Source organism: Natrix helvetica (genome assembly GCF_964273705.1).
Source record: "Natrix helvetica genome assembly, chromosome: 1".
In the NCBI taxonomy this organism is placed as follows: domain Eukaryota; kingdom Metazoa; phylum Chordata; class Lepidosauria; order Squamata; family Natricidae; genus Natrix; species Natrix helvetica.
In genome coordinates, this window is record NC_138548.1 from 53,187,187 (window position 1) to 53,209,220 (window position 22,034).

Here is a 22,034-nt window from a genome sequence, read left to right on the forward strand (position 1 = left end):
TTTAAGGCAATCTTTAGGATATCATAGATCAAGTTATAATGATATAAGATATATTCATAAACATACTGTATAAGATGAAGAGAAAACATGAGGAAAAGCTTATCTTGAGTGGCTGTGGTTTCCGTCATCCCGATTTGTACACCTTGTTCCATCTTTGGTGATAGGGGGAGAAGGCTCGTAATCTGGGAGTCCTCCTGGATACGCGGCTTAGTTTAGAAGAACACCTGACGGCCGTGACCAGGGGGGGGGGCTTTTATCAGGTTCGCCTGGTACGTCAGTTGCACCCCTTCCTGGATCGGGATGCTCTGTGCACAGTCACTCATGCCCTCGTCCTTTCTCACCTGGACTACTGCAATGCTCTCTACATGGGGCTGCCCTTGAATAGCACCCAGAAGCTTCAGCTGGTCCAGAATGCGGCCATGCGGGTTGTCATGGGGGTACCTAGGTGCTCCCATGTTACACCCCTTTTAGGCGGCCTGCACTGGTTGCCGGTTGTTTTCCGGGTGCGATTCAAGGTATTAATTATGACCTTTAAAGTGCTCCATGGCTTAGGCCCAGGGTACCTGCGAGACCACCTACTGCCACCAGTAGCCTCCCACCGTCCAGTACGATCCCACAGAGTTGGCCTTCTCAGGGTGCCGTCGGCCAGACAGTGTCGGCTGGTGACCCCCAGGGGGAGAGCCTTCTCTGTGGGAGCGCCTTCCCTCTGGAATGAGCTTCCCGGAACTTCGCATAATCCCTGACCTCCGGTCCTTCCGACGCGCCCTAAAAAGTTGGCTTTTCCAGCAAGCCAGCCTGGCCTGTTAATTTTAATTCAGTTTTAAAATGTATTGTTCCATAAATTTGATTTGTTTTTTTGGATATATATTTAATTTCTTTTTAACTTTTGGGATGTGTTTTTTTTTATGTTGTACGCCACCCTGAGTCCTTTGGGAGAAGGGCGGCATATAAATCCAATAAAAACAAAACAAAACAAACAAACAAATCTATTCTAACCCAGAGTTCTGGCCGTATGATGGATCATGAGCATCCAAAGAACTAGAAAAAGCATCTTCAGACAAGAAACAACAATGTCACTAATGCACAGAGATCACCATGAAAGCCTATTTTATGGTTGTTGGCATCCACCGAAAATAAATTACTGTTCTTGAAATGATGTCAAAAAGGTTTGCAAAATGAACACTTGTAAAGAGAGGGCTTCTTGTTGAGAAGGATTATCAGCTTGGTTCTACATTATCTAGTTTTACACATCTCAGAAATAATCATTTAAGCCTATTAGTTCATCAGTAGTGAAAGTTATCCCTGGGGATATATAATCATTCACATGGACAAATGTAATGCCTAAAAATGGATAACGGCAGTTGGAACAAACTCCATCATGATCACAGATAAATCTTCAGGTCATGCAAATGAGTTTCAGATATTTATTTTTGCAATGAGACCACTCATTTCAGTTTTCTGGATGCCAATAACTACCATTTCATTCTACCCTCTTGCTGCTTTCCAGATGTGCTGGAATTTTAGCACACTGACTACAGTGTCACATTTGGGAGTGATCAGATTGAGAGTCTAATGTAACCCAGCAGCAGAAAAAATGGGATTCACCCCAATTTGAGGGGTCCAAAATATCTAAGTGAGAAGTCTACCTATCCAAAGCTGGATAAAAATCATGTAGGAGGGGGAAACCATTCTAAAAGAAGGCAGTGACAAAATATTATTTATTGTTGCTTAGAAATCACATGGGTCTATTCATATAGTTCAATTAGAATAGAGACTTTGGAAGTCTTCTGGTTCAGCGCCCTGCTCATGCAGGAAAACTTATGTCATTTCAGACAAGTCTTTTCTTAAAAGCCTCCAGTGATGAAGCACCCACAACTTCTGAAGGCAAAGCTTTTCCACTGGTTAATTGTCCTCACTGTTAGGAAGTTTCTCCTTAATTCCAGGGTGCTTCTCTTACCCCAAATCAAGTTTGACCTGAAGGAGCTTAACTTTTTGTGGGTGCTGAATATATACCATGACAGACTAATTATCTTTCTGAGCTGATATACACATTCTTTTTTTTTTTTGCTATATAAAATCTATCAAATACTTATTCACTGAATTCTATCATCTCCTACATCTCATTTTATTTTACTAACTCAATTAGTTTTATTCAGCAACTTTAAAAAAGAACAATATGATGCAGCTAAGGCCACACTGACCTGCATCGTTTATTTTCTCTGCTTTTCTGGAACCCATTGAAGTAATAACAGTTGTAAAAGCAAGTAATTCAATGTTGGTAATGGGGCAATTACCTGGGTGGATGGCGAAAGGAAGTTGGGACTAGATTGGGCTGGATTTGGCAATAAAGCTGTTTCCAATTCTGTAGATAGAAACTTTTTTGTTTGGAGAAGTCTTCCAACCCCAGAAAGCAGAAATTATTGAAAAGTTTTTTTAAAAAAGTGATATATAGACAACCATGTAAGAAGAAAGCACTGGGTCAGCATGGGCCACAGGCTTTCTGAAAATTGCCAGTCTTATAAAACTAAGGCAGAGCACAAATCTTCCTGCCCTTGTTGTAATGTCATAACAAGTACAGTACTGAGAAGCATAACTAGTACTAACAGTGGCAGGCTACTTAAGAACCACTATGATTGCAAGCTATACATATGCAGCAGAGGTGGGCTGCTAATATTTTTACTACTGGTTTGGGCACACTCCTGTGCACACGTGTGACACTTCTGCGCATGCACAGAAGCGTCCGGATGGAGCCTCCCGTTGCCACTACTACCGGTTCACCCAATCTGGGCTGAACTTGCAGCAACCCACCTCTGATATGCAGAGGATGGAATTTATGCCAACTCCTAAATGTTTACTCCTTTTCTCCATGCATTTGCTTGGAGTGTTTGTCATTTTTCTAAAATTCATATTGTGAAAAAAAAATACATACATTGAAGTCCCTATAGCACCAGTGTTTTCATTTTTATAAACATGTTTTTAGAAGCATCCACATTGATAGAAACTTGGAAATCGTTCACCAAAAAAAAAATGTCTTTCTTACAACACATAAGCACAGAAGAAACAATTCCAGAGTTATGAAAAGTATAACGTGTGTGATCAATAGCCTTGCTGCTTATACAGTTTCTGTGCTTCTAGCAAAACTAGGGACCAATTCTGGACATTCCAGGTATACACAGAATATGGTTCTCTTCCTTGATGAGATGCTATTATAATATTTCAATCAATATAAATAATAGAGGACATAACAGTGATATATAAAATTATATATTAAAAATATAAAGCAACAGGGGGAGGTTTCCTCCTCTACAGAAAATACTGGAATCCATTCCTGTCAATAAATCTCAATAACACAGCAAATGATACCATTTTCATGCTTCAGAAGGAGCTTCCAATAAGCAATGGAAACACTGGTAGTAAAATCACAAGAATACAATGTTGCAGGCTAACTCTGCCAACTGCCAGAATTTTGATCCTTACCGGTTCAAGATTGACTCAGCCTTCCATCCTTCTGAAGGTCAGTAAAATGAGGACCCAGATTATTGGAGGCAATATGCTGACTCTGTAAATCACTTAGAGAGGGCTGTAAAGCACTATGAAGTGACATATAATTCTAATAACTATTGCTTTGCTATTATCGTATTATAGATCATATTATATCTATCTGCTAGATAGTTAAAAATCAGGAGCCATTTGTTTAAAAACCGTCAAAACAAATGGGAAAGTTAATTCCACATCATAAATGAGGTCAGGTACACAGAAATTCACATCTAGATATTAAAGAACTATGCAGTCAAAGTTCGAACTGGACCCATAAATACATTAACTGTGGTGAAATTGCTGCCGTACCTGAGTATTTCTTGATTTGCAAATGCAAATTTGTAGGTTACTGATGACTAAGTATATCAGCAATTTTGCCAGAGTTTCTTTGTCTTTGTTTCAGTAATCTCTCGCCTACCATATAGGTAGGAGTTTATTCAATATTCACTGATTCAGCATTGCACTTTAACACTGAGAAGCGCGTGGGAAAGTTTATGAAAAGATCCAAGCATTGAGGCCAAACAAAACAAAGAAAAAATAATAATATTAAGCCTCTAATACCAGTGGGATAGGAATGAGAGCCCAAGTGTCAAATGCATCAAATCATTATGCAATCTAGAATGGACTTTAACTTACAAAGAAATGCAATAACTGAAGCAAATTCCTTAATTTTTTCTGATACCCTTTGTGTTGTCTCATATTCTTTTTATGTCTCTAGGATACAACCAACCAATGCATCATTTTTTTGGTAACACAGATTCTACAGATTAAACTTGCCAGTGGGGCCTGGAAAGCTCAAGCGGGTGGGGTGGGGTGAGAGAATGTAGCAACTGAGTGTTGAAAGAATGACATTTTGCCTATACTTTGCTTTCTCACATATTCCAACATTTCATCTAATCTTGAAAATAGATACTAGACCTCTTGTCTATAAGTGCAGAGAATATATTTCTGTATGAAGAAAAGAAATGCACCAATATACCAGAAAGAGGTCAAGTACAAGACTTGGTGGAGAGAAGAACTATCTTTAAAAAGAGACCCATTCAAAGCTTCTTTTAGTATTTGAAATGATGGCTGAACACATTTTATTTAAGACAGCAAGATTAATCAGTTTAAAAATAAGTCCAAGAATTAATTCAATATTTTAGATTTCTAATACAGTCCTATTTACTGGGCCACTGATTTTAATAAAGAAAAAAGTGATAAATAATAAAAAATAATACCACCCGCAAACTGCAGTTGAAGCAGGGTGATGATCAAATTAATAGCTTGCCCTCAGAGGTCTCAGCTTCTTCAAAGGGTCTTGCTCATCAGTTTCAGATCACTTCTCATACCAAGTACAGATAGTTTGAAAGTGTTTTGACTAGGCAAAACTTTGATCTCAACATTTCTTTCTCTTTGTCTACCTCTGTTGAAACCAAATGCCTCCAGATCTCTGGTGCATCTTTTATGAGCGATGCACTCACTCATATCAAGAAACACTAGACGCTTCCAGTTGTTGGTTTCAAAAATTCTTACAACCGGTTCTTTGAACATGGCTTTGTGGCTTTGTGGGTGTGGCTTTGTGGGCATGGCAGGGGAAGGTTATTGCAAAATCCCCATTCTCTCCCCACTCCACTAACTTGCTTTCCAGCTCCATTCTCCATTTCAGGGCAACAAAAGAAGATCAGCTGGGAGGCTGGGAGGTGGCGTGGGGGGGAGCCTATTTGCTGGTCTCTGAACAACTCAAAATTTCCGCTACCGGTTCTCCAGAACCTGTCAGAACTTGCTGAATACCAGCTCTGGACCCTTCCCAAGAGATATATTACCACAATAGCACTCTGATACACAAGGACATGCATACACATAGAGGCATATAATCACACATTTCCAAAGCATTCTGCTATACACCAAGTGAGACACAGTCCAAACCATCCAGCTCCAGGACCTAGAACTAAACACATCTGATTATTTGCATTATAATCAGCCAATCTCTTATTTCTGTATGAAAAAAAGAAAGGCACCAACATACCAGAAAGAGGTCAGGTACCAGACTTGGTGATGGGAAGAGGGAGGTCACCATGGTAGCACCCTGGATTTTCAATCATTCTTTGAGATGATAGTAAAAACTTAAGTATATTAGGATATAAAAATATTGATACAATATAGAAGGGGAGGTTTGGTTCATAACAGTGGTGGGTTCTGGATCCTGTTCCAACTGGTACGGTTGGAATGGGCCCGGCAGCGTCCACATAGATGCGCGCAGTGCACGCATGCATCTTAGTGCCTCTGTAAGCCTCCACGATGCTCCAGCTGCTCAGCGGAGTGTCCCGCAGGCGCTGTGTGCACCATGCGCATGCACAGAAGCACAGAAGACTTAAAAGACGGTAAGGAGCTTGGGTGGACAGGTGGGCCCTCCGGAGCACTGTACCGGAATGGTATCCGGTGCTCTGGGCAGGCTCTGATATGCCTGTACCCGGGCATACTGCCTGCAACCCATTACTGGTTCATAACATCAAAATTGCCATTGTTTCATGCTGCATTTCCAGGAGTCCCATTATCCTTGATATTTTTCATTGGTAATTATTTTTAATGTCATTCTCCTTATGCTTTGGCTAGTGGTGAGGAAAAGAAAGATTTTGGCAAATGAAAAAAAAATGTATCATTTACTATGTAGCATCTTTCTACTTTTCTTTCTTTCTTTTCTTTTCCTTAGCTTCTATCATGCCTCTCAATTTCACACTAATGTTTGAGACACAACATTTTTTGAGCTAAAACTCACTCTTTCTCATATCAAAGTTGGGGCAGCAGTAACAAATAAGAAGATTCATGTTTGCTGATTTGCACAGCAGATGCATCTTTCAAGTATATAATACAATTTACCTGGTTAACACTCTGCTAACTGTTTCGTTTGGCACAGCAACCAAACAAGACAGACACAGACTTCAACAGATAGTTAGTACTGCAGAAACTAACAAATGCAACCAGCAATATATTAGATATATTGGTCAGTGAAAGCTTTCTTGTTCCTCCACAAGTCCTTCACTCACCATCAGCAGGAAAGTGAGACCCTTAGGGATAGATTTTTTTAAAAAGAATTAATCATAAAAATTGACCCTTGGATTATTGATAGGAAAGTCGTGATAAATGGCCTTGGCTTCAGTGATGAATTTCAATATCAGAAAATAAATCTAGTGGAAAAGAAAATCTACCTACAATTCTCACTTTCAGCAATAGAGGCCACATTGGCAGCTGGAATTTATTTTAACTCTGAGCATTTACAATTCCTGGTGTTCACAATTACCTGCCTACTTGCTCTCACAAATTCTGGTCTACTTCTTCAATGGACAAAATCTGACCTTTAGCTTCAAAGTAAAAAGCATCCAATGATTTCACTTTCCCAGCTATATTTGTCCTTCCCTTGTCTATAAAAGGCAAAGCAATGTGCACAGCCTATGTCCTTTGGTCAAAGTCAAACAGAAATGTTTATGAATTCAGACGGTGAAAGCAAACCACTTCCGTACTCCAGAAGGTTTTGATTGCGCTTAAATAGCAGAACTCTCCCAAATTATGTAAGACAGCTCTGGTATTCCATAAGTCTATTCAGTCAAACATACGCTTCGATTTTGGATTGCCTATTTTTTTTCTTCATTAGCAATGCACAGTTGGTCCATTTTTAATCTGTGCTCATGCATCATATTAAGGTTTAATGTGATTTATGTATCAGCTCTTACTCACCCTTGGCTGATCTTGGGAAAAAAAACCTGAGTTGGTTAGATTTGGTTAGTACTTGAAAGGGAGTTGATCAAAAATTGCCAGAGCTGTTTGCTAGGATGAGAAGAGAAGGGGAGTGGGAAAACAGCTTGGAACAATGAAATGACAAACCATTTCAATTTCACATACTGCAGTTTCACCACTGTTTCTTTTCTTTTTTTCTAAATTTATATTAACAGTGCAGATATGAGCCTGGGAACAGTGGGAAAAGGGAAAATCAATGTGTGGGGAGTTCCTGATGCAATCATTCTTATACATGATACTTGCTTTCTAGATTTAATATGCACTGTTTGAAAAATATATCTAATACCATCCTTATCTAGGTTTGCATTTAAGGAGGCTAGAAAATAATTTGGAAACATTTACTTTAAGTAAAATATCATCCAGTGTTATTAAGAGGTGCTTATGTAATATGACAAATAAAATATCCAGAGTTATTTGCTTATCAGTGCTGTAAATGCAGCCAACTGTGACAATAAATGGACAGGTTAGGTAGGTCTCTTTTTCATGCATGTAGTATAATGTTAGAAAACCACAATTGTTTTAACAATAGACAATATAATTTCAACTTAAAAAAAACAGGAAATAAGAAAAACATAAGAAAATAAGAAAACAAATAGAAAATAAGAACTATAAAAGTATCCATCCATCCATCATTTTCCTGATAGTATTTTTCTTAATTAATGTGATTGAATTGGGGTCAACACTTAGTGGCCACGTAGATAGATTTTCTCCAGGAAGTAGAAAATAAGAACTATAAAAAGTGTCCAGGTAGAAGCTGACACATCCTTTTCCTGATAGCATTTCCCTTAACTGATGTGATTGTGTTGAAGGAGGGGCGTCAACTCTTATTGACCACATATATAGATTTTCTCCAGGATGATCTGTCCCATCTATCTATCATCTATCTATCTATCTATCTATCTATCTATCTATCTATCTATCTATCTATCTATCTATCTATCTATCTATCATCATCTATCATCTATCTATCATCTATCTATCTATCTATCATCTATCTATCTATCTATCTATCTATCTATCTATCTATCTATCTATCTATCTATCTATATAGCTATCTAATCTACTTTTTTTCTATTAATTATTTTTTCTCCATAAATCTACCAAAAAAAGAGAGTTTGATTTTTTTATGTCTTGCTGGAAAGTTTGAGCCAATTATTTAAGAACACAAAACAAGCACTGCCGGATCAGACCAAAGGCCTTTTTTAGTCTAGTATTCAGTGCTCAAAATGGCTAATAATATACCAATAGGAAACTTACAGGCAGGAGATGAATATACTGTAAAAGTACCCTCTAAAAACAACTACTGCAGTAGAAACAGGCAGATGTTTCTGATAATAGAGATAATCATTAGCTATCATGTCAAAAGTATTTTTTAAAGTAGTCTGAGCTTGGTGACCTTAAACCTGGAATATAATGTTGAATAAAAATCTACCGAATGTATGAATTTATAAATAAACACATCTTATGACCCCTGAAGAACCACTTCTTTCCACCTCTTCTAAAGATCAATGATTCAGCATTTGGACACACAGTATTTTCAGCACTCTTCCCTATCACTTTCAACTTTCAATTCAGCATTCTTTAAAGGCCCACCTTTAATATACCACTGGTATATTTAACATCAACAAAACTAAATCATTTTGCTTTTTATTTGGGAAGAGGCTGTCTACGGAATACTTTTCCACCGAGCCTCTGTGATATATTTAAAGACAGTGTTTCTTAACCTGATCACTTTCAGATATGTAGAGCAACTCCCAGAAATCTACACCCAGCATAGTGGCTCCTGAGAATTCGGGAGGCTAAAGTCCTGACATCTGGCAGTTGGGAAATATTGGTTTAGGAGGAAGCTTTTGACCCAGATTTTTTAAATATTTTACGCTGATGATTTATGTGGATTTAATTGGTATGTTATTTACATATCTGCATTAGGCAATATGGTGACTGGAATAGGACAGGAGCCCTGGAGAACATTCAAATGTCACTCCATTAAGCACAGAACTAGATGTTACCCTAGATATCTTAATTATACCTTGACAGCCCTTCATGGTTTGTTTCTTGATCTATTTTAGACTCCCCCCCTCTTCTCTCCTAGTTCAATGGGGATTCTATATAGTCCAATACATTTTCCGCACAAGATCAGCAAACATCTTTTATGAGATTATGTTTATGTGAATTAAAATATCTCCAGGAAAGACTATCTGTTGGCAAACTAGGAAGAGTGAATTGGAAATATGTCAAACAATCATTTCATGCTTGGGAGATACTCTTTCAAATCTAGGAATGACTTCCATTTGGAATCAGCCACTTTCTTCCAGTTTTAATAAAGCCAAAATACAATGTTATAGACATTTCAGCATAATTATGTAAATATTGGCTAGTATATATGAAGTAGAGAAATTTATTATCTAATCTCTGAAGGTCACTTGAAGAATGTTGAAGACAGAAGAAATATATTACTGGATTGTTGAAAAGAGTATGTATGTGTGTGTGTGTGTGTGTGCGCGCACACACACACACACACACACACACATATATACATGATAAGAGTATATCATTCCATTATTTAAACACTTCTTGCTGGCAGTGGTTTATGGTTAGGGCAGTCGCTCTGACAATTCAGCACCCAATACATCTAAAACTTTGTTTGGTTATGTTAATAGAAGGATTAAAAGCAGTAGATATATTATTTACCTTTTTCTGATCCAGGAGATAAAAAGGGTTGAACAAACTCATCCACAAAATAAGAAAATTACAGCAACTGCAGAACTAACATGAATTCTGTCCTGCTACTGTGCTTCATCCTTTGGTATGAATAAATCATTGAAAAGACTTTAGGTTTTGGGCTTACCATGTTTTCCCCATCTACTGTTCCACAGCCATCCATTATATATTGTTTTGATATTTTATCATCAGAGAGTGAAATGCTGCAGACATTTCTATGGAGATTTAGATGGAGCAATCTAAAATGAGATCTCCTTCTTCAATGAACTCTAAGAGTTCATTTGCCAGATATTTCCATAAAGGTAAAAGTGAAGGTTCCCCTCGCACATACTGTATGTGCTAGTCGTTCCCGACTCTACAGGGTGGTGCTCATCTCCGTTTCAAAGTCGAAGAGCCAGTGCTGTCCGAAGATGTCTCCCTGGTCATGTGGCCAGCATGGCTAAATGGCGAAGGCGCACAAAACACTGTTACCTTCCCACCAAAGTTGGTCCCTATTTTTCTATTTGTATTTGTTTCTATTTATATGCTTTCAAACTGTTAGATTGAGAGAAGCTGGGACAAGTAATGGGGCCTCACTCCGTTATGCGGCGCTAGGAATTCAAATCGCCAAACTGGCAACCTTTCTGATCGACAATCTCAGTGTCTTAGCCTATGAGCCACTGTGTACCTTTTTCCATTTTTTTTCATAACAGCACTCAAATTGTGGAGTTCCATTGGAAGAAATTTCAAAGTACATTCCTGAAGAGTTTTAGATGAATAATAAAAATATATTAATCAGTTACTCACCATCTAGTTGGTGAGATGGTGGCCTATAAATGTAATCAATAAAAAAAAATTCTGCAACTTAATCCTCTTTAATTAAGGTTTATATTTTAACTCCGCTCATTTTGGGATTGACACTTTATTTTAAATGGGTTATTGTTTAAAGTAGGTTAGGGTGTGTTGTTTTATTAAATCCCAAAGTGTGTATAAAATTGCTTTCATTAACAAAGTATGAATGCTGATATGAGTCCGTGTTTCTTCCTATTTCTTCCTATTCTTCCTACACCCATTTCAAACCTTGTTTCCCTATTTCAAGCACTGATGATCTTACCAAGCATGGCAATGAAATACCTGAAAGAAGACCAAGTTCTTAGAACATCAAGACCCAACTGAGTTTACCTCTGTTTCATTGTCTGCTTTCTATTTCATGTTTTCTTTCTGTCCATCTCATATTTAAGGCTTACTAGATCAATAGATTACAGTATTATCCAATGAGTGGACAAACTTTAGTTTTAATATTATTTTTTTTAATTTTATTTTAATTAAGAGCATATCTTTCAAACATAGCAAGATTTAATCATAGGGAATTAAAATTGATCTTCCAGTGAGTGGAAAACCATTAGAATATTCAACCCTTATTTGTTCATGTTTGTTTCTTTTTGAGTTGGGGAGAAAAAAATCTAAAAAGCAACACTAGAACTCTCAGAAAACTTTGTTGAACTTTGTTGATCCTTTTGTAGTCATCTGTGCAGTGCAGCAAATCTATATGGTTTGAAAATAACTTTTTGCATGCATTTTAAGGCAAATGTGTACACCCACTCAATTAATATATGGAGATATATCTATCTATTCTTGCTCATTCTGTGGTGCTCCGATGTTCATTTGCTTCAAAGAAGCTTCCATAAAACCGGTTCCAGAATGGAGCACCTGCTGAAAGGTCTGAAGAGCTGCCAAATAACCTTCCCTGCTAGACAAGGTGACTGTTTACCTATTGCAGATTCCAGATGGGAGGTTCTGCATTTCATGCTTGGTTGTACCTTCTCTGCTTCCCAAAGTAACAGTGGAGAACAGTTCTGTATATTTAATAAGAAGAGAAAAGTCTTTGCTGGACCCGAATTAAGGGGAAAATATGTTGCAGTTTCACAGCAAGAATAATGGGCAGAGATAGATTAAACTGTTTCAGTTGTTACAACTTTTCATCTCTGGTGCACAAATTTATTCTGTCCTATTTCTGCATCAATCTGCAATTTCATGTACCAGTATGTGTAAAAATACATTGAAAAATGCATATAGTTTTTAATACACCTCTCAATGCATAGATTTTGATGTACATTTCTACCAAAAAACCAAGACACAGAACAGGACAATGGCATCGCCCTCCTCCCTTATATCAAAGGCACCACAGATAAAATCAGAAAAATTCTCCACAAGCACAATATCAAGACAGCCTTCACCACTGACCAAAAAATAGCCAACATCTTAAGAAACCCCAAAGACAAAATCCAGCTAGAAAACCAAGGAGTCTACGAAATACCATGCAAAATCTGCCCGGCAACATATATAGGACAGACAAACAAGAGAATAAATGCACACATCACAGAAAACAAGAACGTAGTAAGAAAAAAAGAAAAAACTTCCTCCCTTTTCCAGCACCTTAAAGCTACAGGACATGAAATCAATTTTGAAGGAACCAGGTTAATCTCCAAAACAGAACACTTCAACAAGAGAATAATTATGGAAGCCATCGAAATAGAGAAACACCCCCACAACATGAATAAACGTGATGATACCTCCCGCCTACCAAACATCTGGAAACCAGCCCTAGTCAACAAACAAACCCCACCAACCATCCAGCCCGTTACAATACAAAAGAACAACGAACACACAGCCAGCACCAATCAGCACCAATCTACCAATCATGATACAACCACACAACCAATCACTCCACCTACTGAAACAAAGCCAGCACTCCATCTCCTCCCACCAAGATATACAGAAAGACGGCAGCTCTGATCACACTTTAAGCCAAAGACCACAGCCTGAAGATGGCGAGTATGATCCTGCTGAAACGTTGCAAAGACAATCTCAACCTTACACCGGAAAAGACCCGAATACAACAAAACCAGCATACCTACACCCGTGAAAATCTACGAAAACAAATATATATATGTACAAATATCACACACACACACACGTGTGTGTGTGTGTATTTCTCCTACAAAATGCAACTGATTATGCATTTGAATGCAAAATTAAATATATGCATATTATGCATGTAGATCGATGCATACAGATACACACACACACACACACACAAACACATACATACATACACAGATCCATATATACATATACATATACATATACTTATACATATACATATATACATACATACACACACATACACACACACACACACATAGGCTAAGTACTTTTTTTCAGAGTCTTGTTACCGTTCAGCTATGGCAAACTAGTCATTTTGCTATCCATGAAGTGCTGGGAAAGACAGTCATGTGGTACACTTGCAGTAATGGAGCTTGCTCTCCAACTAGTTGCTCTCCAACTAGATGCCCCAAAATTCCTATCTAGCATTTTTGTTAGATTTATATATGTGTATCTTAAAAGTATTCTATGTATACCCCTTTCTTTCCAAGAATTTTCTCCAGTCTAATGCAACTCTATTTGAACTTGTGCACTTGGTTTTGAACATGCTTTCCCCCCTTCCCAAACTGCATTAAAAAGTTAGAGTTTAAGCTTTGGCACTGGGCTATATTTCAACGTGTGGATTTCAGCAATGCAAATTGGTCAAGTATAAATTGAAATATAAGTCAAACTTTTTGTTTGTTTGCATTCTTGTGTCTAAATACTTATGGTTAATCTAGTACTTTATTTTCTTCTGGAACCACTTGCATTATCCGTGTTTAAGTGTTGACAGACAAATATTGACTCATAGATACCTTTTTACAAATAGCTTGCATTTTTCATATATTCTTTTATATTTTGTGTAGCACTACTGTGCTGAATGTCTCCTTCATTTGTGACCACCGGTGTTGACTTTGCAGTACAGTACAACTCAACTTTTTTAAAACCCCAAATTATGGACCTTTATTTTAAAAGTGAAATGGCTAACAAAAGGACAAGAAGGAAAGGAGAAAATATGAAAGACTTTGTACAAGTACTATGAGTGAGCTGCCTTCACCCAAAGGTAGCCTCAAAGTTCTTTCACTATAGATGAATACTTTGAACTAGCTACTCATATGAAGGTTGATGTTTTAACTCAAGGCTAAACAGCATATTGTATGAACAGTCAGTAAACTGCCTTAGGTTGTAGAACTTATTTAAACATGCCTTCAGACATCAAAATATGTTGGTGCTTCCAATGAATTTCTACTTATATAAATGTGTAATTTATATACACAGGAACATTGATATTAATCAGAATTAATATTGTTTCTTAAGCAATCAAGTTCAGGCAATTTCTTAAACATGCAAACTTGTCAGTAAGAACATTTGGAGATCATACTTATTTGTTTTATTTTATTCAATTTTGGATGCTGCCTGGCTGCAATCAACTCTAGGAGACTCACATAGTATCTCTGTATGGGATAGATGAACTTTATTATCCCAGATTTTCTTCCCAAGAAACTAATTTATCACTCCCAAAATTTAGGACAAAAGAAGGAAGAGAATATACCACATCTCTTCCTCTCCAGTGAACAGCCAAATAACAATGCTCTCCTGAGGAGTCAAGTAATGAATTCCTATTTTAATTGAAGCTGTTGCTGTTTCTGTCAATGTGAGTCTTTCACATAGGCTTTCTTCCCTCCTCCCCTTTCTCCTTCCCTCTCTCTTTCTCTAGGTGAAGCTGTAGAGAAAAGCTTTTAGAGCAGTCAGTGAGTGTAATGAACTTCAATTTCCATTCAACAAGGGCAAAATTACAAACATGTACTTCACTTCCAATTAATTAATTTGTTTACACAACTTATTTGCTTTGTTTTACTTTCATCATGCCTCCTTTCAACCTCCCCCATTTTTCTTATATTCATTTTTGCTTACCAAATCCCCACAGAGAAGAACTAACTTTCAATGTTCCTTCTTTTTCTAAAGTGGAGAAGCTCATTTTTTTAAAAAAGGAATTTACCTAAGATTCCATAGTAAAGAGTGAAAGGAAACAATTTATAAATTTGATTTGGACTTCATACAAGAGTTGGATTGCAGATCAGCAATTGAGCAATCATTGGCATGTGGAAAGTTACAGGTTCTCCAAGCATCTCAGATAAAGTTACAAAAGTTCCTGCCTGGAATCTTAGAAAACCACTGCTAAACAACAGGTAAGCTACTGACAATTAGAACTGGGGGACTTTTTTTCTCTGGTGAAGGTGTTTTTACTACATGTCTTGTTATTTGATTTATGAGGGCCACGGAGCCATGACAATGTCCCTTGTGTTGATAAAAATGCAATTTTGTGCATTTTTTATTTATAGGATATTTTGGTGGGGGGAGAATTATAGAAAAGAGATTAAGTTTCCCAGGTGCTTCACAAATTCATGTTTAAATTTAAATTGTTCCACAAGACAAGGAGAAATAAAAAAAATCACACTAAATATTATCATTTTGCTACTGAATTTTGACAGCGAACTCAGTTCTAGTTACTCAGAACATTACTATGTCGAGAGAGTTCCACATGTAAGGGTGGAGGTTTATTCTTTGAGCTTGTGGGTTGGTTTCCAAATGTTTTGTTACCAGGCTAGGTAACATCTTCAGCGGGATTTAAGGCATGACTGCGTTAGTGTTCTTCTGCTTGTAAGGGCTTCCTGTGGTCAATACGTCTTGTGCTGAGGCACTGACCCTCAACCAACCCATGCAACATTTCCACCATCACTTCATTTCCCAATGACCCTTACCTCGTGCGACCATACCATCACAAGACCTACTGATCACACAAAGCCCTTATAAGCAGAAGAATACCAACATAGACATTTCCTAAATTCCGCTGAAGATGTTACCTAGCCTGTCAAGGAAACATTCAGAAATCAACCCACAAGCTCGTAGAACAAACCTCCACCCTCATCCTAAGCCCGAGCTACCAATATTTGCCACTATCACAAAGTTCCATGTGTATATTTTATTTACCCAGAATATGATTTGCAGACCCTATAGCCACTAACTCCAGATTATTGCCAAATAACTATATTTCTCTTACTATCTCATTACTGTATAACATTTCATTAGTATTACCATTAAATGGAAGCCATTGTTTGGAAAGGATATTAGCTCCCAACATCATATTGGATGATGTACGGCTAATTGCTCAATATCATATTGGATGATGAGTGGCTAATTGCTCTCAGTTGATCAAAAACCCCAACCGTTTGCCACTTAAACTTCTCTCACATTTCACCTATAATCCTTTGGGAAGCAATACTGTTTAGGCAAAACACTGGGAGCACAGGCTGAGGTGAGTATGCTAATGTGGATTCAATCTGAAATTCTCAGGAGACTATGCAAATTAAATAAACAATATGTTAATATTGTAACTGGTCCATGCGTTTATTAAAGAAATAGTTGACTTCAACTTCATGTAGCAGTCCTGTACAACGATTTGTTTTTCTCTGCTTTACATAAGCATGCAATGCAACCTTTAAATAGAGAGTAGGATATAATTAATCCAATTCACCTAATCTGCATTGGTCCTTGATTTACAACAGTTCATTTAGTGACTGTTTGAAGTTATCGTAGCATTGTAAAAAGTGATTTATGACCATTTCTCACACTTACAACCCTTGCAGCATCCCCATGATCACATGATCAAAAATTTTATTTATAATGGTTGCAGTGTCCTGGGCAGAGGTGGTATTCAGCAGGTTCTGACCAGTTGTGGAGAACCGGTAGCAGAAAATTTGAGTAGGTTGGAGAACTAGTAAATACCACTTCTGACTTGTCCCATCCCCATCTATTCTCTGCCTCCCGAGTCCCAGATAATCGAGAGGAAATGGAACATGGCAGTAACCTTCCCCTGCCATGCCCACCAAGCCATGCCCACTGAACCAGTAGTAAAAAAAAATTGAATCCCATCACTGGTCCTGGGGTCATATGATCACCTTTTGCAAACTTCTTACAAGCAAAGCCAATGGGGAGGCCAGATTCATTTCAGTGATTCACTTAACCAGTGTGGCAAGAAAAGTCATAGAATGGGGCAAAACTCACTTTACATCTGTCTTGATTAACAATAGAAATGTGGGTGGTCAATTGTCATAATAAGTCAAAGACTACCAGCATGTAGGTGAAGATTTGGAATTTCAGTCACTCTGACCATAATGTGCATCTGTTTTAATGAAATCCATATTAAACATATTACAGTTTGCATATTTAAATGCAGAGTGCATGATTACCTGCAGTTTTAGCAGAGAGAGGAACATAACACAGAGGATTGTCTGCTCCTTATAGTATATATATAGGCTTATCCTCCGTTAATTCAGCTCTGTAATATTCTAAAGATGAGTGAGATTCGTATGCTCCACAGTTGGATACCAATATCCTTCCAAACTTTTCCACTAACCCTGGTAGAGAAATTGAGTTGTTAATTTCTCTTGTTTTCTCCAGGAAATGCTGCATAATTCCTAACCATGGTGATAGAAAACTCCATCATTTCGTATTTGATTCATATTTTTTTGCCATTTATCCCTATTAACACCCAATGAAATCTATGCCAGAGAAAGGAGACACTTTCCCAAAATTTCTGAAGTACAGCTACAGGGAACATCCAATGAGATGAAAGAGCACGCGATGGCAGCCTGCCATAAACTGTGGGGAGGGGGAATGGGAGGATATACAGATGGAGGATGACAGGAACCAGGGCTGCAGTGAAATTCTTTTTTGTTTACTATCAGTTCTGTGGGCATGGCTTGGTGGGTGTGGCAGGGGAAGGATACTTCAAAATCTCCATTCCCACCCCACTCTGGGGCCAACCAGAGGTGGTATTTGCCAGTTCTCTGAATTACTCAAAATTTCTGCTACCGGTTCTCAGAACCTGCTGAATTTCACCCCTGAACCAGAGATGCCAACTAGAAACAACAGTTGAGAGATGATCTTGAGTGATCTTGAGCCATTCCCATCTCTCAACCCTATGAAGAAGAAGGCAATGACAAACCATACCTTACTAATTAAATTTCAAAAATTGTCACCAAGCCTCCAAGAGTCAAGACTTATTGGAGAAAAAAAATCATTTTCAAAATATCATAAATTGATCCCTTCCAGGTGCTATACCAAGTTAAAAGATTTATTTCTCTCTGTATGTCAGATATATTTGTTGACTAGTCTATCCTAAAAGTTGACTTGTGTCTACTTTGACAAAATAAAAAAAAATTGGAGATAGGCGGATCCATGTCTGAGAAGTTTTTAGAATTAACAGGCATTAGAAGGACAATTCCAGCAGCAATTCAAATATAAGTAAATCCCTATCCCATTGGAAAACAAACTCTTAAGCAAGGATTGATTATTTTGCTCAGCAACTCGAACATTTAACTATTGCTCAGTCAAAAAAAGTCCCCAACTTTCTACAAGAAAGGAAAAAAGATGTTCCATGTTCCTCTTATTTCTTTTCTCCATTTTGTTCCCAGCATTAAATCCCAGCAGAATGAAGAAATAACACTATTTTTTTAATCCCAGCATCAATAGATTAGGGAAAGGTAAATACCAGAATTAGAATCGTAAAAGTGTATCTGGGTGCATGTGTGTAGGGGAGGGAAACTCACTACAGTTACAATGCTGATGACATGCAAACATTTCTAAAGAAATCCAAATCCCAAGAACTGTAGACAAGAGGATATAATAAGCTATCAAATGAGAACTAATTAACTAATTTTACCAGTGCAATTTTTAATAGTAGTAAAATTGTGACCATTCTTTTAAAACTGAAAAGGAAAATTACAATTACTTATAGGATAAATAATATTTTATTCTGAAATATTATGCTCTATGTTCAAGGGCAGGAACTTCAGAATAAGCATTTAGGATGGCAGATTGCAAATGTAAAAAAATTAGTCCGCTTTTCATCATTTTTTTCAATGAATACTGACAACTTCTGCTTGATGTCATAGACTCAGACTTTCACTGCTGAAAGTCTGACATTCACGGTAACATGATCAAGGATCAATTGACTTTATTTTCCCTTTCTATATTGTATATTTAAAGATTAAGTTCATCTATTTATATACTGTACATTTATAGGCTAGGCTATGAGTTAAAGTATATTATCTGAAAAGAAAACATCATTAATCATTACCACATAACAATAAAATAACATAAAAGCATCATCAATCACACATTCTATAATAATATTCTATTGTTCTGACCTTCCACTGCTAAATCAAGTGTGCCAGCAGCAATAGGTAAACTACTATATGAAAACTGAGATGAAGGAAAAGGTAACACACCAAAGGAGAAAGAATGACAGAATGTAGGATGGAATGAAAAGGGATCTTAGCCTAGAACCCCTACATAGCCACACACGAACTAAGTATAGTTTCTGTTGAGTGCTATTGACCCTTATCTAACTCTAACCATGTGTTATCCATTAGTTGAGAAGATTCCTGTGCATAGGCTTTTAGCAATAAATCAGCTTAATTGAACCTTCAGATGTGGTCCTGATCGCTTGTGCCTAAGTACACAAACTATTTATCTCATGAAAAAGTTCCAAACTTCCCATTAATTGTATCAGTGGTGATTATCACAATCCTATCAATATATGGAGGAATTGTGTGTCTCAACTCATACTTCGGTCTCGAATGTTCAAGAACTTTCATTCATGTGTACTTAGGAAGAAATAATAGCTACACCTGCTCTGGTCCCTTTCTTATACCGATGACTTGAAGACTTCATTAAAATATGAATGAAAATTATTTTCTTCTCAACCCTCACTCTGGAGTTCCATTTCATTAAGAAAGTTATATACCTGTAGTTCACAGGATAATGATAGAAGGGAATATTTGTAGGTCAGGGTTGGACTGTGGAGTTCAATTCAAAGAATATCTAAATAGAGCATGCTTAACTGGACCAAGTAAAACTCTACCAAATGTAGCTGTATAACATGAGACACTTAATTAGTTTTAACCTTAAGAGTTTTAAACTTGAGAGTTTTGTTTGTTTGTCTTTGGTGGATTAGAATACAGCCCATTTGGCTAATTTATAGTTTAATATATTGTGGAAGCTGTGAGAAATTTTATATAAACATATGTTATAGTCTTTATACAGTTTCCATCTTTCTTAAAACATTAATAGAATCTATAATGGTCCAAGAATCAGCCTCTCCACTAGATAATTGACAGTCAAGCTGAAACTAAATTAATCAAGTAAAAATAGCAAATGGGAAAAATATTTTACCCAAAGTTCCTCAAATAAGTTACCCAACTCTAATCCACATATCAAAGGATGAAGTCTGCAAGCACAAATAGAGTTAATTAAATTAGGTCTCCAAACAGAACTGCATGTTCACAAGAATAAATATCATTAACCTACCTACCTTCTTACCTACACACACACACACACACACCTCAAGTGTCACCCTAGAATCAAAATGTTGACACTTCCACACCAGGACAAGCTCTCCTCTAAAGGTCTGTTGCTGTATTCCGTTTCTCTGCAGCTCCCTAAAGGCAAACTGTTTGCTTTTAGGAATAAATATTTCTTCTTTGTTCACAGCTGTCTGGATTTCATTTTTTTTTATTCTTGCACAATCCTGGCTCAAAGTGGAATCCCAAATTATTCTTCTGACAAAGCCGACATAATGAACTAATTCAACGACCAGATTAAATGTGATACAAGAAGAGTCATAATTACCCAAGGACTAGGGAAGAATTTGAGGTATAGAATATGTCTAAAAGTAAAGGTAAAGGTTCCCCACATATGTGCTAGTCGTTCCCGACTCTAGGGGGCGGTGCTCATTTCCATTTCAAAGCAGAAGAGCCAACACTGTCCAAAGACTTCTCCGTGGTCATGTGGCCAGCATGACTAAACGCCGAAGACGCACAGAACGCTGTTACCTTCCCACCAAAGGTGGTCCCTATTTTTCTACTTGCATTTTTTTTTACATATTTTCGAACTGCTAGGCTGGCAGAAGCTGGGACAAGTAACAGGAGCTCACTCCGTTACACGGTGCTAGGGATTCGAACCGCCAAACTACCAACCTTTCTGATCGACAAACTCAGAGTCTTAGCCACTGAGTCACCGCATCTGTATTATATGTCTAAGGTAGCCCAGAAAAAAAGGGGGGAAAAACCCCCCTTTCCTGCTACTCCCAGGATTGGTCTGATAACTGTGTCTTCGGAATGCTGTCAGACTACCTGCCAAGACTGAGCAATGTAAAATTGCCATGGTTCATCTTCCTTAAGAAGGTCTTTCAGAAGGAAACGCTTAACCACCATTTCCCCAGGCTATACGGCTTATCCCTAAAACTTTATTCTTCAAGCGTAAATGGCTGGCTGGGGCTTTGCACATGGCTGGGATGGAAATGAGGCATGAGCTTCACTTCTTAGCTGCTCTCTTAATGACTTAATTGCTGCACGGAAGTCATCAGCTTCATGCAGCCTGGCATAAAAGGAACAGCTGCCAAAAAGAGCTGAAGAGCTAGGATTTGGCTGGCAGAGACACCCATGTTATCAAAAATGTGTATTCTGCTCCAGGGAGGTAGCTAAGCCCAAATAGCGGTGGCTTGATTTCTAGGATGGTTATCTGCACTCAGCATCCCTTAGAAATGACTCCTCTCACTGTACAAAATAAAGAAGGAAAAATTGATCTGTTTTTCTCCCTCTAATCAACTCTGTGCAGTCCACACACTCGTGCACACACCTCTCGCAGCTGCCTGAAAAGCCGGTGCTTGTTGCCTGCTGTTGATTTAGCTGAAACCACTGAACAGCTACATAATGCACAATTACCTCTTTACACATTGTAAAAGAGTCCTGCACAGAGTGAGGCAGCAGCACAATGGGCTTCACATTGTGCCTTTCATCCTCCAGGTAACTGAAAATGCTTTAACAAAGCAGTTAATTAGTGGCTGGCAGGAAAGCAGCTGCACAAGGCAAGGAACAACAACCGGGATGGTTCTGGGAACAGTTTGCTCTCTGCTTCAGGTTAGGCTGAAGAAGCAGCAGTGGATGGTTCTGCTTTTATGCGTCCATGCAAGTTACAACCAATGCGAAATTTCCTAGGAAAAATTGGACAAGGCAATTTTCTCATACGGTAGC

At 37.8% G+C, this 22,034-nt stretch overlaps 1 protein-coding gene across 6 annotated transcripts in view; it reads right to left on the reverse strand.

The window, feature by feature from the left end:
* NRXN3 (neurexin 3) overlaps positions 1-22,034 on the reverse strand; it is a 1,287,124-nt gene that overhangs the window by 254,301 nt on the left and 1,010,789 nt on the right. The window lies entirely within an intron of this gene.